The following is a 26,379-nucleotide window of genomic DNA, read 5'->3' on the forward strand; positions in this document are numbered from 1 at the left end:
AATGATGACCTTTAGGGGGAAAAAGTAGTTTCTGTGGAAGCTGTGGTTGAATTATAGACTGAAGTGAGTTATGACAACTATGTGAATAGAGAAAATGGAGAAAGTAAGCGTAGGTCTTCCTTTTAAGAAGCTCAATGATGAAAGAAAAAGTATAGGAGGGGAGAAGAGAAGCAGTCAGTCCTGGAAGTTAAGTCTGGCTATCTGTTGGTGGTTTCTTTACCCCTTTTATTGTTCTGACAGTTTTATTTTCAATGTTCTAAGATGGGGAAGAGTTGCGCATGTTAAAATGCTGATAGCGAGAAGCCAGAAAGCAGAAGAGAGGGATGATTCAGGAGAGAGAGAAGAATTGGACGAAGGACAAAGCAAAGAATGGGAATTACCCTTGGACGGGTCTCAATAAAGGCTGAGACGAAGAGAGAAAGAATTAAGCGCTGCTCAATGTGGTAGGCAAAGAGTGAAGGGAATTTTGGGCTGAAACCTTGTATTTTACCTACGCTATTGCTGGTGTTTACAGTACCATATCTGTATCAGGACACATTCATTTTATAGATCAGAAGACAAAGATTTAGCCTACAATTGAAAACTGTTATATACAGAGACAGAAAATAATTGGGAAAAATGTGAGTGTACTCTGTTCTGGAAGGTTTGTGTTTATCTGCTCTACCTTTCATTTAAGATGAAACTTTGTTTTGTTTCTAAGTATAAAGTACACTAAATAAACTTCTAAATTTTAGTAGACCTGCTTCCTTAAAAACTATTTTTAAGTTTGTGTTTCCATTTGTCCACTTGGTGTCAGTATAGCTCTACAGGACTTGTAACTTTTTTTCTGATTTATAATCAATTTATTTAATATGTTAAAAGGTAACTATCTATGAGATTCAGCAATATAAGAATTATTGCTGACGATTAAGTGATAGGAATGAAAATCTAGTTGGATGAGATCCAAGAAGAAATTGGACGCAGACTGGTGTCAGTAAAATTTGAACATTTCAAACGAGATTTAGGGAGTAGGAAAATAAACTACTAAACGTGAGGAGGAATTTGCAGTGAAACGAGAACACTGTATTCATTTTTTTAAAAATTTTAAGATGGGGTATATCTGACAATATTCTGTATTCATCAGGAAGATCCAGATCAATGGAGGAGCTGCTGCCTGGAAACTACAGTTCTTGAGACACACATTTCATAGAACCTTCTCTCATGCTGAGTACTCACTTGAAAAAAATTGAATTTAATATGCAAACAGACAGATGGTAAAGGGTTTAACTTTGCAATTATTTCATTCCCTAGGAGGCTGAATATATTTTGGGGTTTATTAGCCATTTACTTCATTGCAAATTATCTATGCATGTTCTCTGCTTTATATACTGGAGTCAGAGAATTTTTATTCTTCCCAGGTTTTTCTTTTTTGCTTTATCATTTTCCTTATAATTTATTTCATCTCCAGCTCTGAGAGAAAAGGTCGGGAATTACACTCCAACATGTGGAAGAAGGGGAGAGTGGGCTGTATTTTAAACACCTTGCAAGTCTTCTTGCTGAAAACAGAGATACATGCAGCTTCACTCTCCCCACTCCTCCCCTCACACACACAGGTGTGTCAGCACCATTTCAGTAGCACCATTTCACCCAAAACTGCTCTAAGCTGCAACTACTTCCCCTACCCTGGATTCTCTATCCCCATTCTCTGTTTATTCTTGTTTTTTGTTTTTGTTTTTTTAATTGAATTCCTTCAAACAAAGAATTACAATTTTTAAAACAAGTTTGCTCTTTGCAATTTAAACCTTGTACGTATTTATAATGTATTTGTTGGGTTGTGTGAGAGTTTATAAATTTTGGGTGTTCAAATCTATCAGTTGGCCATATTTTATCCTCTCTCCCATTAATTTTTTAAACATAGAAAGTTCTTCTGCATCCATAGTAGTAATAGGGAACCTGTTACACGCATTGCCATATTATTTCACATGTTTTTTCTTTCTGCCACCTTTTGCCTTTTGGGAGTATTTCTATTTTAAAAACAGCAGCTCTTTGCTGCCATCTTGTGGAATACGTGCTTTTGCATACAACTAAAGTTTGCTTATATCTTTTTCATAAGCAGGTTTGAGTCCATTTTTGTTTGTATAGGTTGAAATTATAATTTTAGATACCACTTCCAGCCCTATTTTATTTTGAATTTTATTTTATTTATTTTTTATATAGCAGGTTCTTGTTAGTTATCTATTTTAAACATATTAGTGTATACATGTCAATCCCAATCTCCCACTTCATCACACACACACCCCCCCCCCCGCCCCCGCACCTGCCTTCCCCGCTTGGTGCATTTACTTTTTACATAACATTTTGAAGCCTACATTTTGATATACTGACTTTCCTTAGTTCCTTCCTCTGATTCTGTGTTTTTATTCCAAAATTGGTAGATCTGTTTAATATGTGGCAGTTCTTCACTGTTTTAAATATTGTAACTGATAAGGCAAATTCCTATGAACTTTATTTTTTAGTATGTTAATTCTCCTTGATATTTAGATATTGATTAGATTTGATTAAAGATACATACTAATTCTGGAACACTCATTGCATTGCAACATTCCAACATTCCTTCCATCATCATTCTACTGCTCTTTATCACGTCTATTTTCATGTCCACTGTATGGGATATGTTGTACTTTGTATGCTTCTTACACATATTTTCCTGAATCTCCAGTTGTTGTTTTTTATTGATATTATAAACTGGAATTTTTTTCACTATTGTATTTCTATTTAGTTATTACTGTGATAAATAAATGGCATTGATTTTGTTACACTATTTTAGTAGGCTCCATTCATCTTTTTTAGTTTTATTAATTTTTCCTATATTCCCTAGAACAGATTTCACCTTAAAAAATAATACTTTCTTTTTTGCTGTTCTTTCCAATGTTTGCACTGCTTTTTCTTCTCTTTCAGTAGTAAGGACTTGTGCCTCTTGATCCCAATTGTTCAAAATTTGCTATGGTACCTGTTACTAGAAACCAGAAATAACTGACTGAATGAATAAATAATACAAATATCTTCTATCTTCCGCTACAGCACTTCTCTCCTTCCACTACTCAGTTGTACAAGAATCTTCATTAATAAGGGTATGTTAAGTGACCAAAGAATTCTCATCTTTTAAAAACTATGGGAGCTGCTTTTCCCCAGTCCTGTCCAAGGGACAATGACCTGGTGAGAGGAACGAATGTTACTGAGAAGCATTAATAACAGCTCTGTACTGTTATTAAAGTGAAAATGCAGTGGAGTGTAGGAATTGTAATTCAGTAATGGGCTACTGTTAAGTACCTCAGTATCGTGACTTGTTGTAAAGGCCATGGAATTTATAACCCCTTCTCCCCCAGTTACATTTCATTATGCTTAAGGAAGAGAGGCACAACATACTCTCACCTAAAATTACTACCTTTTTTTTTGCAATGAAACAACTGTTGCAAAGGAGACATGATTCAGGATTCTGGCGAGAAGGACTCCTTGCCATTCACTGACTCACTTATCCAGAGTAACCATTTAATTTCCCTAAACCTCACCTCCGAAAGATGGAATATGTTCTGTCCTCCCTCTTTGAGGGCTATTTTTGTGTGGCCTTACAGTGAAGGGAACTAATTCAGTGAATGTCATTTCTCAGCCCTTACAAATGCTGCAGAATATCTCCATGCATAATTCATTCTAAATCGGATTCTCTTCCCTTCAGTGCCTGAAGTTTGAAGACGAATCTTGCCTGAGGGAAGCTGCAGGGCAGGCATTTTGAGGAGGGGACTAAGTGACTCAGCAGTGTGACTTCAATCAGGGTGCCTGCCCCACGAGCAGGGATCCTAGTCAGCCTTTAGCTCCCACTAAAGGACTGTGTGGAAAGAAGTCACACAGAGAAGGTTGTTTTATGTTTTACTTACACTTCCTGCCACACTGTGGTCAACAGCTTGGAAAGAGCGCAAGAGTGTAGCAGATCATTCCTGGAAGTCTGGTAAGAGGTATAAAGAAACAGGGAGGGTAGGGGTGTCTTCTCCCTAGAAGCTGGAGGAAATGGTCCACTCCCAACTGAGGTGAAGACTTTTTCTAGCTCTAAGGGATTGATTTCCTTCCAAGGAAACAACTCACACACTGGCCAGCTGTCTATTACCTCAGTTCTAAAGAAAAAGGTGAATACTGCTCAAACTTGGGGTGAAGAAAAAGGGAGAAACTCAGTCTTGAAAAGCTCCCAAACCGTAGGCTGCCAGTCTGACTTCTCTCACTTTTTTGCTCCACATAATGAAATGCCTCCAGAGAACTTGGATTTTTAAAGTTATATCCATTTGCCTGAAAATGCATCTTCAAGTACGCATAAATAAATACAAGTAAGTTCTGTTTTCACAAACATAGGTACAGAAGAGTACCCAACTTGGTTTGTCACCCAACCCAAACTCTTGGTATCCTTATTACATCGGGGAAGTTTTCCTCAAGACACATGGGTGTGTCTTTCTCAGCTTAACACATTAAACTCTTCACAGTGTAGGTATAGATGGACTTGCTAAATCACTCTTCCTTTCCCATTCCATGCTAAATAATTTCTTCTGCTGTGATAAGTAAAAACCTTAAAGGAGGAGAGCAGGAATACCTCAGGATTACAATAAAAGCATACTACAAACCTCCGAACAATTCTCTAGACCAGTGTCTCAAACTTCTTTTCATAGTTTTATGTAAAAAAAAAAGAACAAGGTTAAGCCTTATCTGTACTTTGCCACAGGCAGTGACACAGACGTCCTCAAGCTGTTAGCATGTTTTCCTGAGGGAAATATGGGAGACATGCAACATGGAGCACGTGGCACTGTCACCCGGGTTCCATTGTTCACTTTGAGATGTTATGAGGCCTGTTACATTGCATTACAGGTTATGGTAGCTGACTTTACATCAGCGTGCCTTCATGAAACAGACTAACACTGATTTTCCTACTCCTAGTCAAATCTAACTCAGCTCTATGGTGTTCTAAACAGATTTTAGCTGAGCTTCAGTTTGGGGATAGGTGATGGAAACTGTAACAAGAAACGCTGAATGAAAGAAAATGCATCGAGAACATTTCCTTTTAAGGGTTTTTGTTGTTTGTGTTTGTTTGTCATCCCCAGACCTTAACGTGGTCCTAATAATGCATGAGTAATACGCAGCTCCCCCTGGACATGACACACTACGTGAGTTCATGAACGCTCGGACTGGTCCATGCCCTGTTCAGTGAGATGAGGTCACTGATTACGCACAAGAGTGTGATGGCAACATCAGATTGCTATCGATGTTTCTCATGGCTTACTTGAAATCTCTGCACTTGCTATATGCTACAGATGGAGTATTTATGCTCCCCTGCCCCAAAACTCATATGTTGAAATCAAATCTGTAATGTGATGGTATTTGGAGGTGGGGCTTTTGGGGAGGTGACTAGGTCATGAGGGTACAGCCCTCATGATGGGATGACTGTCCTTATAAAAAAGGCCCCAGAGAGCTCCCTCACCCTTTCTGTCACATGAGGACAGAGAGAACACAGCCATCTATGGGCCAGGAAGCAGGTTCTTACCAGACACTGAATCTGCTAGCACCTTGATCTTGGACTTCTAGCCTCCTCTAGCCTATGGGAAATAAATGTTACTTGTTTTCACCACTCAGTCTATGGTGTTCTGTTATAGCAGTCCAAGCAGACTAAGACACCATGTCTCAGAGCAGCAGCCCAGTGGCTGCAGACCACTTATTGGATAGGACCATTATAGGACAAGCCATAACCATGTTACTGTTAGACTAGGGCTCCAGCTAAGAATCTGCAGGGATGGTATAACATTTGAGTCCTAAGCATCTTTTCTAGAATTGCACTGTTATTGGATTCCAGCTCCACTCCTTACAAGCTGTATGCCTGATTTTTTATACTTTAGATTTCACTTGTATTACTTATTACTCCAATTTATAAAACTGTGGTAATCGTTCTATCAGCCTAAAAAAGTTGCTATGAGTGTTAGACGAATAAATACGTACCAAGAGTCCAGAACAATGCATAGATCAATAAGCAATCAATAAATATTTGCTATTATTATTAAGATGCAATAAAAAGCAAGCTAAAGCTCTCAGTCTTTACTAAAATTACACAGAACGGACTCTAGTAGCTGGAGGATCTCCCACGATTGCCAGAAAAGGAGCACAATGGGAAATTCAGGGTATTTTTTGAGAGTAAGACCACTTCACCACTAATGACCATATCTAATGGTGGTGTCAGAATTTTTTAACCCTTAAAATGAAAGCTTTGAGGGCCAACAGAGTAAACAGTTCAAATATGGTACTCTAAATGTCAGTGCTTCTCAATATACCACCAGAATCTGAGATTTTAAAACTTAATACTGTGAAAATCAATGACAGCCATACTAATCTGAAACGTTCTGCTCAAGTGACAAGGGTGGAAAAGACTGCAATAGTTAGCACTACACACATATTGGTTCCACTTTGAACTTTCTTCCCTGGCGAGGTGTAAGCATTTATGCAACACTTGGGTAGAAATCCCCAACAAAACGACAGCTGTAACTTAGAGATGAAAATGACAATGTGGGTGCCCGTCAGGCACCTTTCAGCACCAAACAGTACAGGCGTTTACTGTTGTACGTACGTTTGCCTCAGCACATTTGGAATCGACGTAAATTCTTTATTTAGTCTTTTGGTTAATATATCCCTGCTGCTGTGAAGAATACTTTGTTCCTAGAGCATGTGAGAAGCGCTACCTTAGGCCAATGTCATAGGAAAAGTCCCCCAGAAGCAAAGCCTGAGACAAGGATTTTCTTTTTTTTAAGATTTTTTTTTTGGATGTGGACCTTTTTTTTTTTTTTTTTGCGGTCCGCTGGCCTCTCACTGCTGCGGCCTCTCCCGTTGCGGAGCACAGGCTCCGGACGCGCAGCCTCAGCGGCCATGGCTCACGGGCCCAGCCGCTCCGCGGCATGTGGGATCTTCCCAGACCGGGGCACAAACTCGTGTCCCCTGCATCGGCAGGCGGACTCTCAACCACTGTGCCACCAGGGAAGCCCGATGTGGACCATTTGTAAAGTCTTTATTGAATTTGTTACAACATTACTCCTGTTTTTATTTATGTTTTGGTTTTTTGGCCACAAGGCTTGTGGGATCTTAGCTCCCCGACTAGGGTTCAAACCTGCACCCCCTGCAATGGAAGGCGAAGTCTTAACCACTGGACCACTAGGGAAGTCCTGGGACAAGGATTTTAGTGCAAGGAAATTTTGATTGAGGGAGTGTTCTCAGGGGAAATCTGTAAGGAAGTGAGCAAAGCAGAAAGAAGTAGGGGGAACAACTGAGCAGAGTCTAATTCAACCTGATCCCATAGGGAAATGTGAAGGGAAAATGCACCACAAATTTTCCCCCCAATTACTCACAACTGGTTGTGGGCTCCCCACAGCGGATGTACATAAGGCCACAGGAATTCCCAAACCAGGTGACTCTAGTCAGCTGAGGGAATTCACGGAGGAGAAGAGTGAAGCTGTGAGCAGCCTGTGTTCACAGCTGTTAGGGGAATCACAAGACACTGCCAGCCTGGAAAATGTGATTTAGGCTGAGCACCAAGAGTGTCTACCACGGCTATGACATGACACAGACATCATCAAGGGACAATGGACAGCATTAGTCATTAGTGAATAAGAGCTCATCACGATCTCTCTTCTTTCTAATATCCGTTATCTGCTTTCCAACATCATGTGTATGCGATGTGGGCTTTTATCCGTATTGTAATATTAACTGTAATGTTACCTTCTTATAATTTATTGGTTGCTTAAAGATCTACCCAGTCATGGCAGCCATTCCCAAACGACTTGTAAGGGTGATAGCGCTACCCGCTTCCAAACTCCTCCACCTCCTGTCTTTCACTCTCTTCCTTTCCACCACCTAAACTGGCATAGCATTCATTCTATGAATATGGTACAGAATAGATGCATGTTTCTCCACGGTGCTGAAATACCCTAACCTTGTCCCTACTTTTTTTCTTTATGCTTGTGGGAAAATTACTTTGACGTATACGTTTTTAGGGACTGCGTTTTTTTAAGAATGTGTTTCATGATTGGATGATGAGTACTTTAATATGTACATAGATGGTCAGTTAAGGTAGAAATCAATACAAATGGTTCAGGAGATCGTGGCACCCCATGACAGAGGAAAGTAAAGATTCTCGATGGGTTATTTCAGAGAATTGTTTGAGGACATTAAATATTCTTAATATTTATGTTAAGCAGTATTTCCTTATTCCTATATATGTTTAGAATAGAGCTACTTCAGTGATAAGCAAACTTTTGCTTGAATATAGTATTGACATTTAAATAATAAATATAAGAGACTTATACATTAAAGTGGCAATTTCTACTTACCACTTTGCTTACTTGCTTTCTTTCCTTTCCCCACTGACAAATTATTGCACAATATCTTATGCTTATTGAAGGTGAAGACATTGATAGGTTTCTGACAATTTGACAGGCTAACATGGAGAAAATAAGTTAAATGACATGGTGTCAGCCACAAGTTTGTGACGAGATGCCTTCTTCCTACTTAAAATTTCTTATACAAATTATATATTTTCTGCTCTCTACAAAATTTGATATTCCTTATTTATAAATTGGCTGCATATTTTCTTAGACTGATGAACATATACAAGTGTCATTTGAATTTAGGGATGATTATTGACTTCTTTTGCATTCTTTCAACTGGCTTTGCAAAAAAAGGAAAATGACAAATAAATGTGGACGTAGAAAGGAAGACATAGTCCCCCCAAAGGATGTTCTCATATCCACGTCAAGGCTAATTAGCCCTCCAGAAAATCATATGAAGGCATATGCATCCAGCTTCTGCTTAGTTACTCGCTAGTTCCCCGAGTTACCTCAAGCAAGTCAAACAGCTTCCTGACATTTCAATTTAATCATATAAACAATGAAAATAAAAATATCTTTCTCTCAGATTGTTTTTGGCCTTAGTGAGACATACACGAGACAATGCATTCTAAGATAAAAGTACTACATGAATGAACGATAATGCTGTTGTTTCATAAAGCAGGGAGATATAGGTATATAAGGGGTTAACCAGGAGAATACCATATGAGGATGCAAGTTTTTCTTCCAGGACTCCATTCACTACTTCAGAATTCAGGTAAAAAGACTTACATACTCTTCAAAAAATGGGTAACCTTACTAACATTCCTCAAAACCACATATTCTGATTGAAGTAAAATGAGCTGCAGAAAAGACCCTGCAACCTACTTGAAGGGATATGGAAGCAGTTTCGTATTCAAGAGGGGACTCGGTAATGACCTCCTAAGCCTCCAAAGAAAGTTGGGGATTATATCCTTCTAGTATCTGAACTGTTTCCTTGAGAAACAAAATTAAAATTAATTTTTCTAAGACATGAGGTGGTTACTAAGTATAGAGAAGCTGAGGAGAACTTTAAAAAATAATAATAAATGTGGTTAACTAGGAGGATAGAATCTAGTTGTCTCTACTGAACATATAATTATGGTAGAAAATCTTAATCTCATTCTGACTGATTTTGGTTCTTGAATATATTCTTGAAAATCTCCCAAGGGCAGAGATGGCTATAAGAGTATTTATGAAAGGGTAACCATAAAGGACTGCACTTGGAAGAACATTTAGAAGAATAAACATATATTTTAAATATACTTTCATTCAGTTCACACACATAATATGAGCCCTGAGTCCATGTTTTTGAAAGTATAGCCATAAAGGAAGATAATATTCCAAAGAATAAGTGTATATAATGTAGTAATATATGAACTGATATAGTATATAGTACAAACTGTCATCATATATATTAATATTCATTAATATGGACCCAAGGCTCATTTTTTATATCAAATTATATGCATAGTATCCTTAAGGATATACAATTATGAAGTCCTGGGAAAAAAAGCCTTATAGCTTTTACTATGTTGTTGGTAATTAAAAAACAAAAAAATATGCAAACAGAAAGAAAATAGCAATAAATATAATACTTTAAAATTATTATACCTATAATCGGATATATAATTCTTCCTTAACTAAACATCTTTAAAAATTTACAGAAGTTATCTAACCACATATAAACATAGTGAATTATATATAAATGTGTATATATATACAAATATGTGTATATACAAGTTACATCAAAATCTGCTGACTTATAAAAGGGAGCAACATAGAAAATTATTTTCTTATGAAACCTCTAATTCATTCATTTCTCTTTTCTTAACCTGATCTATAAGGTAGGCTGGGAAAAAGAAACACATTATTGTTGCTCAAATCTACTAATAAACTACCCATTCCTTTCATTCACCAAAAGTCAAAAGTACAGAACCATAAGGGCTGAGCCTCTCAGATTTTTCAATTTGTATAATTTGTCAAGTAGGAATATGTTTATACTTTGATTCTGCTTCTTCTCCCGGGGAAAATTTCCTTATGAGCTTTATAATTAAAATCAAGGAACTCAGTGAGATGTGTTAGTCATGTGGGCTCTAAGTTTGCCCCCAAATCTCAAACCATTCACCCAGGGTCGGTCTCCTTAGCTTCTCTGTGGCTCTCCACGCTTGACCATCGCCCCTGCTCCCTTCCCCACATTGACCCAGTCTTTATATCAGTTTCTAGATTTAGGCCTTTTCTTGGGTGATTCTTTTACTACATCAAGCTGAAAAAAGATGCATACTTGGATATCGCATTGCTGGACTCATGGGCAAAGAACTAATCAAATTATCTTTCTCTGAAGGGACAAAAAGAGTTTTCTGAGTCAGGAAAATGATCTGTATAGGATTCACTATATTCAAGTGTATCCCTAACCTTTGCAATAAGCCGTTAGTAGATTGCTAACTGTAATATCTGAAAAAAGGTATAATCTGAAAAAATTTTTGTTAAGTTTAGAAAAGAGAATATATATTTTGACAGCATTTATAGCAATAGCAGTAGCATTTACCATGCTTCCCATACTTAATAAACCACCTACACAACTTAAGACTTCTTTTAATATGTGTGTGTGTTCCATTAGGACTTTTATTGAGGAGATTTGAAGGATTAATTTAATTTAAATGATCGTGCAAATATTACATGCTCTGCTTACAGTTTTAAGAAATCTGACTGTGAATAGCTAAACATTCAATTATTTCAATACTGTACACGAAGAAGTCATAGCTTTTACTTATAGTTTTAAAAGTGTTTTTATCTTTTTAAATATGGATTGTGAGTGAGGGCAAGAAATATATTACAGAAGTAAAAGAGAGAGGAAAGGATAATATGACAAGGAGGAGAGAAAGAGATTAAATTATTAGGTATTTTTTCTAACTTACAGCTCCAGATGAACAATAATCTGGAAACATCACAACTTTCTAATGAAGACTGGTATTACTGGTAACAAAATAACATATAATAAAGAAAATAGGATGAATAATTTCTTTTTAGCATTTCTAATTCTGAAAATACATGATTCCTATAACAACTTAAATATTTTTAAAATGACGGTTATTTGCTTGTTTGATAGAAAGATAACATCAGATTCTGTGTAGAGACTCAAGCAAAAGGTCTCCATCACTATTTGGAAACTATCAGAGCAGAGAGGCACCTGACCTAGCAATCATTAAACAATATCTATTAACTACAATGTCCTCAATGACAGAGAGTGATTTACCGCAAAATTCAGTCCTAGGTAGGGTCAGTGGAAGGACAGAAGGAACTGTATGGGTCCAAGATGGCATCAGTTATGCCAACAGCCATACAAAGTGGTGAAAGAACTGACAAACAGATCAGTACAACAGAAAAGAGAGCCTCAAAATAGACTTATGTAAATATGGTCAACTAATCTTTGACAGAGAAGTAAAGGTAACACAGTGGACCAAGGTCTTATCAACAGTGGGTACTGGAACAAACAGAAATCCACAGGCAAAAAATGAATCTAGACGCAGATCTTACACCCTTCAAAAAAATTAACTTAAAAATGAATCAAAATGGATCATAGACCTAAATAAAAAACTATAAAACTCCTAGAAGATAATATAGGAAAAAATCTAGATAATCTTGCCATGGCAAGGGCTTTTAGATATAACACCAAAGGCATGATTCAATGAAAGAAAGAATTGATAAGCCGAATGTCACTAAAATTAAAAATTTCTGCTCTGCAAGAGACACTGCCAAGAGAATAAATAGACAAGTCACAGACTAGAAGAAAATATTTGCAAAAGATATATTTGATAAAGGACTGTTATCTAAAGTGTATAAAAAATTCTTAAAACTCAACAATTTAAAAAAATGAACAATTTGATTAAAAATGGGCAAAACACCTGAACAGATAGCTCATCAAAGAAAACATACAGGGCTTCCCTGGTGGCGTAGTGGTTGAGAGTCCGCCTGCCGATGCAGGGGACACTGGTTCGTGCCCCAGTCTGGGAGGATCCCACATGCTGCGGAGCGGCTGGGCCCGTGAGCCATGGCTGCTGAGCCTGCGTGTCCGGAGCCTGTGTTCCGCAACGGGAGAGGCCACAACAGTGAGAGGCCCGCGTACCGCAAAAAAAAAAAAAAAAAAGAAAACATACAAATGGCAAATAAGTATATAAAAATATAGTCCACATCATATGTCATTGGAGAGCTGAAAATTAAAACAACAATAAGATACCAATACATAGTTATTAGAATGGTCAAAATGTAAAACACTAACACCACCAAATATTTGTGAGGATGTAGAAAAACATGAACACTCATTCACTGCTAGTGAGAATGCAAATGGCACGGTCACTTTGGAAGCCAGTTTGGCAGCTTCTTACAAAACTAAACATACTCTTACCATATGATCCAGCTATTATTATGCTCCTTGTTATTTACCCAAAGGATTTAACAATTTATGCTTCCATGAAAACCTGCAGACAGATGTTCATAGCAGCTTTATTCATAATTGCCAAAACTTGGAAGCAACCAAGATATCTCTCAGTAGGTGAATGGATAAACTGCTGTACATCCGAAAATGGAATATTAATTGGCACTAAAAAGAAATAATACATTGAGTGGTGAAGAGACATGGAGAAATGTTAAATATATATTACTAAGTGAAAGAAGTCAATCTGAAAAGGTTTCATTCCAACTATATGACTTTCTGGAAAAGGCAAAACTATAGAGGTAATAAAATGATCAATAGTTTTCAGAGGTTAGGAGGGAGAAAGGGATGAATAGGCAGAGCACAGACAATTTTTAGGTCACTGAAACTACTTGGTATGACACTATAATGGTGGACACATGTCATTTTACGTTTGTCCAAATCCACAAAATGTACAACAGCAAGAGTGAACTCTAATGTGAACTATGGACATTGGGTGATAATGATGTGCCAATGTACGTTCATCAATTATAATAAATGTACTACTCTAGTGGGAGGTTTGATAGCTGCAGAAGCTATCTATATGTGGGGGCAGGAGGTATACAAGAAATCTCTGTCCCTTCCATTCAATTTTGCTGTGAACCTAAAACTGCTCTAGTAAATAAGTTTTTTTTAAAGGTTAATATTAAAATAATTTTGAAAAATTAATCTCTGCAATTCATGATCCTAACAAACTAAATTTTGAAAAAAAACATGTAACTATCTCAGTAGATAAAACAAAAGCATTTGACAAAATCCAATATCCACTTCTGAGTCTTACCAAATAGGAATACAAGGAACTTATGCAACTTGATAAAGGGTAGCTATAAAAGTGCTACAGATAACTTCATATATGATGGTGACAGAATGACTGTTTTCCTCCTAAGACCAGAAAAAGTCAACAATGTCCACTGACACCATTTGTATTCAACATTCTATTATTAGTCCTAGCAAGTGTAATAAGAAAAGAAAAAAAAAATGCTCACCCATATTAGGAAAGAAAATGTAAAATGTATGTATTAGGAAAGAAAAATGTTTTTATTCATTAAATATAGTATCACCTAGGTAAAAAATTTGGTAGAACTACAATAAGTTACTAGAACTTGTAAATGAGTTTAGCACTGTGGCAGGATCCAAGATCAAGCAACAAAAATCAATAGTATTCTTATATATTAACAATGACCAATTGGAAATCAAAATAAACAAAACCAAAAATGACTGGAGCATCAAAAATATTAAATATTTAGAAATACATCTCTCTCTCTCTGTATACTGAAAACTACAAAATATTACCAAAAAAAATTAAAGAAGATTTATGTGAAGGAAAAGATAGATCATCCTAATGACTGCTAATGGGCTGGAGGACTCAACTGTGTGAAGATGTCATTTCCTTCTGAATTGATATGTAGCTTTAACACAATCCCAATCAAAATCATTTTATTTCCACAATAGTAGAATTTTATTGTAAAAGTTAAAACATGATTCAAAAATTGCTTTGGAAAGTGAAATGACCTAGAATAGCCATATCAACTTTGCAAAGCAAGACCAAAGGTGGAGGAATAACACTACCTGATGTGATGACAGGCATTATTATAAAGCCCTGATAATCAAGAAAATGTGTCATTGTCATAAAAATAATTAAATAAATGGAAAAGAATAGAGCCCCAAAATACACCCACATATATTTGAGAAACTGATTTTTTACAAAGGTGCATAAGAAATTTTATGAAAAAAAGAAAAATTTCTCAATAGGAAATTCTGAAAAAATTAGATAACCACATATTTAAAAAAGGAACTTTAATACATACCTCCACCATATATAAAAAATAATTCAAAATAGATCACAGACCTAAATATAAAACCCAAAACTCTAAAGCTTCCAGAAAGAAACACATGAGAAAAAAAAATCTGTGACTTTAGCTTAGGCAAAAATTTCCAAGTATATTACTTAAAGCATGATTCATAAGAAACAAATTTGATATATTGGATTTTACTGAAATAAAATATATCTACTCTTTGAAAGACACTCTTTGGAAAAAGAAAAGACAAAACACACCATGGAAGAAAATATTTCCAAATCGTGTATCTCTTGAGGAACTTTTATCCAGAATATGTAAAGAACTCTCAATATCCAATAATAAGGGAACAAACGATGCAACAAAAAAGGACAACATATTTCAACAAACATTTCATCAAAGAAGCTATTTGGATTACAAATAAGCTACATGAAGAGATTCTCAACACTACTGGTGATTAAGGAAATGCAAATTAAAATCATAATGAGATACTACTACAGATCTAGTTGATTAGCTAAAACTTTAAAGAGAGCATACTTAGTTGTGGTGAGGATATGGAGGAATTGGAACTTTCATATATGCTGGTGGTCATATAAAATGGTACAATCACTTTGAAAGGTTGGCAAGTTTTTATAAATTTTTTTTTTTTTTTTTTTTTTTTTTTGTGGTATGTGGGCCTCTCACTGCTGTGACCTCTCCTGCTGTGGAGCATAGGCTCTGGACGCGCAGGCTCAGCGGCCATGGCTCACGGGCCCAGCCGCTCCACGGCATGCGGGATCTTCCCGGACCGGGGCACAAACCCGTGTCCCCTGCATGGGCAGGCAGACTCTCAACCACTGCGCCACCAGGGAAGCCCTTTTTTTTTTTTTTTTTACATACCCTACTGTATGACCCAGGTATCGAACTTCTAGATTTTTACCCAAGATAAATGAACGCATATGACCATAAAAGGACATACAAGAATGCTTATAAAAAGCTTAATTTCTAACGATTAAAAACTAGGAACAACCTAAATATTTACCAATAGGTAAATGGATAAGCCAACAAAAACACATCCATACAATGAAATACTACCTAGTAATAAAAGTGAAATCACAACATGGATGAATCTCAAAAAGATTATGCTGAACAAAAGTCAAACCAAAAAGAAATATGTACTTCATTGTCCCATTATTTAAAAGTTTAGAAAATGCAAACAAATCTGTAATTGTAGAAGACAGATCTGTGATTGCCTGGGGAGGACAGAGAAAGGGCAGTGCAGGGATGGGCAGGAGGCAGCAATTTCAAAAGGGCAGGAGGAAGTTTCGGGAAGTGACAAATATGTTCATTTCTTGATCATGGTGATGATTTCACGAATATACATAGGAAAAATAGGAAAAATAATTAAGTATATGAAGTTTACTGTATATCAATCATATCTCAATGAAAGTGTTAAACAACAATCAAGGTTCTGGGTTTGATGGGCTAAGAGCCTACCAGATAGCCTCATCTTGACATAATACACATGGTAACTACTTGTAGACAGTGAAGTGTGAACCAATGGTACAGACTCTGATAGGGAGTTCACCCTGATATCTTACCAGGTTGTTGAAACAGAAAACTGAAGCAGGGAAACCATGAAAACTGATCTGGGACAGGAGAAAGCCAGGGAGGATATCTTTGAATTCTTTCTACTCACATCTCTGACTGACTGCTGAACCAGGAATGTATAAAACAGACTTAAAGCAGCTAAACCAAAGACAAAATGTTACTGAGTCCAAGCTCATACTGCTCACCACACGACAGGCCAATAAATCAAGAGATGAGATGTTGGGACATGGAACAGTGACTTCATTCAGAAAGCTAGCAGACTGGGAAGATGGTGGACTACTGTCCTAAAGAACCATCTCTCCCTGAGTTAGAATTCAGGCTTCTTTTATACTAAAAGGGGAGGAGGTGTGGCTGGTTGTTGCAAAGTTCTTGATGCCAGAATCCTTTGTTCTTGTAGCTGTCCATGTAGGTCTGGTCACAATGTTCCTATAAACCTCCAACAAGACTATTCCTGTTATTCTCTGTTCTGCAACTTTTTATCTCTATATGAATGGAAAAGTGTTATACCTTTAAAGGTCAGATCCTTGAGAACGGGCTATCATGTATATTTCAGACTATAGGGAATGTTCTTTTACAAAGGTGCATAGCCAGCATGACTAAGCAGAGGCAATAGAGCACAAGGGTTACAGCTAAAGAAAAAGATCCAATATGGACTCAAGTGTGTTCTTCTCTGTTACAAAAATATCTAAACTCAGACTGAAGATACCACCCAATAGATCCTGGATAGTGAACATGAGTAGGCAGACCATGAGAGAATACGCAGTCATTTCCAGGAGAGCAGACATAGAACTTAGTTCCTATCTCTGACTTTTAGCCTGGGGCTAAGCACAGTCCATGGGGTAGGAACTTTGGAGGAGGAAGACTTGCATATCAAAAACCTGCAGTCTTTATGTTCAGAGGAGTTAGGAAAAAATTTAAAAAAGCCAAAAGACCAGGGGTTCCCCGGTGGCGCAGTGGTTGAGAGTCCGCCTGCTGATGCAGGGGATGCGGGTTCGTGCCCCGGTCTGGGAGGATCCCACATGCCGCGGAGTGGCTGGGCCCGTGAGCCATGGCCACTGAACCTGCACGTCCGGAGCCTGTGCTCCGCAACGGGAAAGGCCACAAGAGTGAGAGGCCCGCGTACCGCAAAAAAAAAAAAAAAAAAAAAAAAAAAAGCCAAAAGACCATGAACAATAAAGAAAACGGAAGGACCACGAATGGGATTGAGTCAGAGAAATATCTCTTAAACCCTGTTTTGCCATCTCTTGCTGAACCCTGAGTTACACATACACACAACAGACTCTGAGGGGACACTTGCTTGGGACCAAAGTTCTGAACAAGGAAGGGAACTAGTGCATGAAAAAGTGTTTAGGTTCAATCTTCTAAAGAAAAGTACCTGATAAAACAAAGAAAGCAGTACTCATCACAGAAAAATGAAGAATCCAGAATTTCCACGACAGAATACACAAAAATTCTTTGACATGTAAACTATCAAGAAAATGGAAAATATTTTTTGAGAGTAAAGATATCAACCAAGTCTGACCTTGAAAGGAAACAGATGTTGAAACTAACAGACAAAGAATTTTTAAGTAGGTTTTAAACAATCTTCAATGAAGTAAAACAACAGTTTTTGAATGCGTGAAAAATCTCAGCAGATAAATGGGAAGCCTCAGTACAAGGATAGAAATTCTAGAACTAAAAAAATAACTTCTCAGGGAAATGAAAAATTAACTGGATGATTCAGGCAAATGTACAGAATAAAAGAGTAAATAAACTTGAAAACAGATCAAAAGAAATTATCCAAAGTGAGAAACACAAAGAAAAACATTTTAAAAAATGAATAGAGCCTCAAGCACATATTAGATGATACTGACCAGTCAAATGTACATGCGGTTAGGATATTAGAAGGAAAAAACCTCCAGAAACTATGGGATCGAGAAAACAGTAGAAAACATCTTAAGTTGCAGAAAGATGGAAATTTGTAGATAGACCTAAAATTCTTTATTCAGAAAAAGTATCATTCCAGAATGAAGACAAAATCACATTTTCAGTTAAAAGAAAATGAAGTGATTTTGTTGCCAGAGACTTGTACTGTAAGAATGCTTAAGGAAGTTCTTCAGGCTCAAGGGAAACGATAGTTGACGTAAACTTAGATCCTCAGAAAAGAATGAAGAACATTGGAAATTGGCAAATATCTGGACAGATTTAGGAAACTATTTTTGTCTTTTTCAAATTTGCATTTCCTTATAAATTATATAAAAATTTCAAAGAAATCTATTCTACTGTGAGAGTTACAATGTTTTTAGATGTATTATGTATAACAATTACAACATAAAGGACAGGGATGGGGGATTTATTTATATTAAGGTTGCAAGGTTTCTATACTTTGCTTGAAGTAGTAACAGTATTATCTCTAATAAGAGGACTATCCTTATGTTAGTGATGCATATTACAAACCATAGGAAAACCATTATAAATATGCAAAGAAGCAAAGCTGAAAAGTGAACAGAAAATTTTTAAATTTTTTAAATTTTATTGAAGTATAATTGATTTACGATGTTATGTCAATTTCTGCTGTAAAGCAAAGTGACTGAGTTTTACATGTATATATTCTTTTCCATTATGGTTTATCACAGGATATTGAATAGAGTTCCCTGTGCTATACAGTAGGACCTTGCTGTTTATCCGTTAGTCATTTTAATAAGAAGGGCAGGGAAACAGGAATAAAGAGAAAAAAAATGAAAAAAAAACAACTGGTAAATCCATTTTTTTCCTCAAAATGTGTCACGTTTGTCACAGGTTTTTTATAATTGATCTTAATGACAGTTCTTAAATTGGGTACAGAATGACCACCATTTATCCTGCTTTATGGATAGGTAGCTGAATCAAAGAGAAGGTAAATGACTTCTCCTGGGTTAAACTTTGAGCGTTAGATAAGTATTTGTTGTCAACAGAAGATAAATTGGTTTTGCCTTTGTAAATCAGTTCCAGCTGTTGACAGGTGAAATGTTGTATTTAGCAATGAATTAAGCACAGGGAAGAATGTATCAAATATATGTGTCCAAAAGAATGATTCTAGCTCTTTTGGGATCTTTGGTTACTTCTGCTCTAACAACTGCTGTGGTTTTGTTTTATGTTTTTTGGGTTCTTTTTGAGGGACGCTCTTTCCACAAAGTAAATATGACCAGCATTTTAACAAAAGACTCTCATCAGCATCAATGAGAATATGTCCAAGATTAAAATTAATTTTATATTTTCATTTTCTAACTTGGATTCCATTCAAAAAATTTCTACTGGTTGCCAAATATATTTTACAGAGATCCTGTACTATCTCAACCCATTTTCTTCTAATAATACTATTTATAGTTAGAAGGAAATGTTCAGTATCCAAATGTAGAAACAAAGTTACAGATATGTTAAGCGACTTGGCAAAGGTCATAAGGGCTAATAGCTGGTTTTCAGTTTGAAAGATGCAGCTATAAAGTATGAAGCTGTATTTTATCCTCATATAATTGCTGCAGGGGGAGTCCAAGAAAACAGTAAAATTTTACAGCAACTGATTTGCAGAATTTATCCATGTAGATGCACAAAGGAAAGGACGAGTATGAAAGGTCTAATTTAAATGCAAGTTACTGAAAAAAATAATCACATAAGTCATTTTTTCTTTCTAAAATACTCATTGGTATTTTATATTAGATTACTTTTGAACTGAGAAACTTCACCCTCTTCCACAGGGTAAGAAGAAAGGTCCAAGGGGTCCCCTTCTCTTCTGGATCCTACTCCAGGTAACACAGGATCCCTGAGTTCCCTTCTCAGATGCCCTTTTGCCTGTTCCACGTTCTGTACAAACTTCTTTTTCTGGTATGTTCTTGAGAAAACACATTTGCTGCCAGTGTGTATACTTCTCAATCTGAGTGGTAGCCAAGACAGATACAACTGACTGAGGGGAATGTGGGTGGAGTTGAGACATGTGGGTTGGATTGTCCAAATGCGTGCACCAAAGACCCCTGTCTGGATGTCCTGAGGTAGATGGTTAGGAGGAGGAGAATAGGCTTCAGCACTCACAGATACAACCTGCTGCCTTTGTAGTTTTTAGAGAAACACTATGGGTCCAAAAGAAGAGAGCACAAATTCTAATAGTTCAGTGACAGACATCAGTATCTTCTGATGATACTATTTAATAACTTTGAACATGTCAACATTGGTCTGATGTTCAAAACTTGAGAACTGGTTTCAAAAGAACATAAAAACCATTAGTTCTAATAGGAACTGTTGTAATTCCAAAGTATTAACATTCTTTTTTCTATCTTTAGTCACCACGTATGTCCTTTTGTTCACAAAGCATTTTTTTTCTTCCTTGTTAGGGTTTCAAAGGGGCAATTAAATATTCTATGAGTTTCTTGATACTTACAGAACCATATTTATTAATATAAGAAGACTTCCAGGGTATCCTTAAATCTCCTAAAGAATATTCTGATTTGATACTGCCCATTTCTTTCCCTTCTCATTCTTTGTTAAGCTTTATACTATTGCCTTTATACTTTATACTATATAGTATGTATAAAGTATAAAGTCTACTTTATACTATACTATTGCCAGATAGCTCCTTTGGGTTTTTCAGGGCAGAATCAGGAAGAGAGGGGGAAGGGGAAGAAAGTCATGGATGGCTAGGGCTTGAAGAAGAGTTTTCCATCCTCCAAGGACAGAAAGACTATATAGGTTGTAGAATGCAATGAAAGTAGAGGAAAAAAGAAAAGTTTGGGGGTTTTTTTTGGAAAAATTTCTGTTGGTCTTGTATTCCCCTCCTGATATATAAAGGCATGTAAAAATCTTGAAAACTGACAGTTGATGTAATAACTATTGCACCATGATACTGTTTTTTCAGAAAGAATGCTAGAAAAGTAGTTCTAGTGGCCTTGGCTTCAATGGGGTTGCATTCCTTTGTTTAGTACTAAGTTTTGATATTGGTCATCAGTTTGAAGAGAACCTCACAAGCTATTCACGTTATAACCCAGAGAAAATGCAAGACATAAAAAGATGAGCAAAAAACTTAGTATGAGACGGAAGAAAATGTAGAAATAACTAACCTTAGTATTGACCATAATGGTGGCCAAAAGAATAATCAAAGTTTTGAGGAGGAAGAGGTCAATTCCCCTTGAAAAGATACCAAAGATTTCAGTGTACATTTTAGAATAGTTTATCTTTTTTTGTTTTGTTTTTTTTTGAAAGGAGGATGGCAATTTCACCCAATCCAAGTTACAGAGACCATTTTGAGAAAGAACAAGTAGTCTGTTTTGGCTGGAATATAGGGTACATATTGGGATAAAAAATGGTTAAAAAAAAAAGTAGACTGGAATCAAATTTGCATAGTTTTAGATATAAGGCTTAAGAGACTGTACTTCATTCAAGACGTAATGTAACCTTTTGAACATGGAAAGAAAATGACTAAACAAGTGACATGTATTTGGTAGTGATGTGTAGGATAGTTGCCGAATCACAGCCATAATGATGGCTGTCCAATTCACAGTGTATGTGTCTTATACATCCACTGCAATGTCTGACTTTGGCCAATGTACAAACATGACTTTCCCCATAACATCCTAAAATTTTCAGATTAACTTCACTGATTACTTTGAAGAAAGAAATATAAAATAATGCTTAAGGCACAATTTTAAGCCCTAGTCAGTTTTCTCAATTTCAACTTTCTTATCCCCAAATGACCATAATATTGTATATCACATAAATTTTTCAACAATTAAATGTTACATATGTGAAGTTTAGAACAGCACCTGATAGAAAATAAGTAAAAAAAAAAAAAAACTATTATTATGACATTATAAAAAAGGAACCAAAAAATAAATTTAGTAGGACATAATCTGTCATAAGCTTTTTGTTTAAAAAATAGTAAACCAAACAGAAAAATATCATTTGTAACAGATATCATAAAATCTGTTCTAATGAGAACTTACTGTCTATCAGTCAGAATTGCTCTCCTGCAGTTGCAAATGAATGCTTTGACAAATTTAAGATGTTATCAGTCAAAAAAAGTCAAAGGAAGTTCTCTTTCTTATCTTCAGATAGGGCTGCTATAAATAACACTTCTCTGGCAAAGCAGGCCTTCTCACAGGATTCAAACGAATCTCTATGAAAATCTTTCCCTTTGCAAAGCTCTGGCTCAGAAACCCCAATGTAGGGATCTACATAGGTAACTGCATGCTAATTTATTCTCTAGAGAGGAGAAATATTTTAAGATCAATGTCATCTAAACAAAAAGAATGATGTTGAAATAAATAACTTCTCTGAAGCAGAGAAAGAGAAGGGAAAGGGAAAATTTGGTTGGCAAGATCACACCAAAATATACCTATATAAAACACAGGCAAAAATAGAATAGATACATTGCTAAAGTTCATATTTTAGATAAAAGAAAAAATATTAAATATTCTACAAGTTTTTAATATATTAAATTGAAATATATTGTCAATATAAAAGACTTTGTTGTATTGCACCAATGTATTGTTGGTAGAAGAAAGCGACTCTACTAGTACAGAGTTACCACTCTTAGCGAAACAGAAAAGTAAAAACATGTTTTGTAGAAATAAGTAATGTGATAACTTCCATCTCCACTCTCCCACACATACACACATAAATAAGAGTAAAATGTCTGGCAAGGCTTCAGAACGAATTCTATTATTCAAACTACAAATCCTTAGACATTTTAGTTATGACCTCCAACTATCATTTTAATTAATCTTTTTAGTATGATACCCTATTTTCACTATGCTACTTATCAGAGTTCTCTTTAGACAATTAACCTTGTATTACATGAAAGCATTCATCAGAGACACACACCTCAATGATCTATTGTATTTGCAGTGATATTTTAATTTTAGGTTAAAAATTCTGTTTCAGTCAGGGTTATTAGCACCTGCAACAGAAACTGATTCAGGCTAATTAAATTTGAAAGGGAAATTATTGGAAGACTCTGAGGTAGCTTCTAGAACAGTTTAGAAATATCTGGGGGAAAGAGGCTTGGTTTTCTGTTCGTGACCTGAAGAGGTAGGCAGTCAGAACTAAGCTTAACTACATCTAAGGAATGGTACGGTTAGGTTGTCACGTCACCACTGAGAATGAGATACTCTTGCTGACACCATCACTGTAGCCAAGAGGAATCCTCTACTATGACTCATTACCCACCTTCGATTCAGCTCCTGTGTGGAAGGTATTATGGACTGAATCTCCCCACTACCCCCAAACAATTCATATGTTGAAGCCTTAACACCCATTGTGACTGTATTTGGAGACAGGGCTTTTAGGGAGGTAATTAAGGTTAAATGAGGTCATGAGGGGGGGGCCCTAATCTGATACGCCTGGTATCCCTGCAAGAAGAGGAAAAGATACCAGAGATCCTTCTCTCTCTTTTGCACAAGCATAGAGAAGAGGCCATGTGAGGACACGGGGAGAAGGTTATTTTGATAACCTTTAATAAAATGAGTTTGTGCAAAAATCAGGAAGAAGGTCTCTCCAGAAACCAACCACCAAGGTGATGGCACCTTGACCTTGGACTTTTAACTTCCAGAACTGTGAGAAATAAATTTCTGTTGTTTCAGTCACCCAGTCTGTGGTATTCTGTTATGGCAGTCCAAGCAGACCAATACAGAAAGTCAAATTGGATTTCGACCACATGCCTACTCTCTGGTATCACTGAAGCAGGTGGAAAAAGTGAGCATCTGGGCTTCTGAGGTCTTGTCATGAATGCTGAGCCCTGTCACTTGCCAAGACACACAGAAGAGGGAATTACTATAACATGTGGAAGAGACAGCCAAAAAGGCAATGCAGGTATAAATCAGGCTCTTTGACCAAACTCTACGGCTTACAAAAATACAATTTATAATATTACCATGTTTTCCATGCTTTAAAACATGGGAGTTGTACTAGACAAAATATTTTTCAAAATATTTAGTTATAAAAAAAAAAACTATGGGCCAAAATATCTTTGTACTCAAGGCCTTACTTTTTTTGTTGTTGTTGTTTTTTGTTTTTTTTGCGGTACATGGGCCTCTCACTGCTGTGGCCTCTCCCGTTGCAGAGCACAGACTCCAGACACGCAGGCTCAGCGGCCATGGCTCACGGGCCCAGCCGCTCCGCGGCATGTGGGATCTTCCTGGACCGGGTCACGAACCCGTGTCCCGTGCATCGGCAGGCGGACTCTCAACCACTGCGCCACCAGGGAAGCCCTCAAGGTCTTACTTTTAAGTGTTCTTTTTTTTAAGGAGATCTACAACATTTCTGGGCATATAAAGTACTTGTGTATCAACTCCATCATCTAAAATAGTACATCTAAAAATCTTCCTTTTGGAAAGAGAAAATAGTCATAATAATGTAAATGACAATAATCATTTCTGTCCATAAATGTCACCCCTCAACTGACAAAACATTCTTCAATAGCTGTAGTTAGTTTTTGGTTTTGTTTTTCTGGCACTGGTGGCCAATTCTATATAATACAGTCTTTGTGTTCAGTATAGTCAGGCCCGTAAGAAGCAGCACAAATAAAATGTGGGCCCTCTAGGTGAGGTAATAATGTGAACACACAGATATAATGTGCTCTCTCCAATAATCCCCAATGGCATGGACATTAATGTTGAGGTACATGTTGAAATATCAATGAAATGTATTTTTACTTATCAAACTGTAAGACATTAAAAAATCCAACTACAAAATATTAGTGAGGATGTTCAAAAATAAAAATAGTCTTATATCCCTGAGGGCTGTTTAAACTAGTAAAACATTTCTGACTGCAATAGGCAAAAAATTTAAAGTGTCCATACACTTTAAAGCAGCAATGTCACCTCTTCACATTTATTTTAAGGAAGTTATAAGACAGAAACATGTAATTGAATGATGTCTTAGTTCAGGCTGCTCCACCAAAACACCACAGATTGGGTAACTTATGAACAAATTTATTTCTCACAATTTTAGAGTTCGGAATTCCAAGATAAGTGTGCCAGCATGGTGAGGTGAAGGCCCTCTTCCTGGTCACAGATTTTCCTTGTATTGTATTACCACATGGTAGGAAAATGGGAGGGGAGTTCTCAGGCCTCCTTTACAAGGGCACTAATCTCATTCATAAAGGTTCCACCCTGGTAACCTAAGTATCTCCCAAAGACCCCGCTTCCTAATACCATCACTTTGGGCATTAGGACTTCAACATATGAATTTTGGGGGGACACATTCAGATCATAGTAAATTAGAATGTCCACTGTCATAGAATTGATATTAGGGGAAAACTCAAACTACATGTCCAAAAATAAGGGATTATGTTAACAAATTATGATATGTATATTCAGAAGTTAAATGTGTACTCAGACATTAAAAATTATATTTTCTAAAGACACGTAAGGATATTGAAAAATTGTCAACATATACCACTAAGTTAAAAAAATTAAAAGTTATGATGAACAGGTATTGAAAGAGAAGAGATATTTATCAAGGACCTAGGATGTACCACATGTATTGTGCTAAGAGCTGAAGATATAACAATAAACCACAGAGACAAGCACTCCTGCCCGTATGGAGCTTACATTCTATTCAGTGGAGACCAGAAATCACACCCACACACAGAGTATGTCAAGTGGTAGTAGTGCTATGGATAAAAATAAAGCTGGGGCAGCACCAAATGATGGGACAGAGGGAGGGTGTGGCATCCCAATTTTCAATGAGAGTAAGGTCAGAGAAAGCCTTACTGAAAAGTTGACATTTGAATAGTGTTGGAAGAGGAGAGCACAGAAGTGATGCATGAGACTGTAAGAGGAAAGAATTTTCCAGCAGGGAGAAAAGCAATTGCAATTCCAACAGAGAGAAGAAGAAATACAAATGTGAGAATTAATATGTTCTGAAATACTACTGAGGTGGTCTGCACATTCACATATGATTGTTTTTATACTTTCCACAGTAAATTCAGATAAAACAAAATATTTTTTAAAGACTGATGTCTTTGTGCAGTTGAAGTAATTAACCTCTAGTTTCTGCTCTATTTTAATACCTGCAATAAAATGAGTGTGCAAAAACAAAGAAAAAAGCTTATTTGTGGAACTGAGGCTCAGGCTTTGGAGGTCAGATCCCAGGGAGAGGG

The sequence above is a fragment of the Tursiops truncatus genome, chromosome 9, assembly GCF_011762595.2.
Source record: "Tursiops truncatus isolate mTurTru1 chromosome 9, mTurTru1.mat.Y, whole genome shotgun sequence".
NCBI lineage: Eukaryota > Metazoa > Chordata > Mammalia > Artiodactyla > Delphinidae > Tursiops > Tursiops truncatus.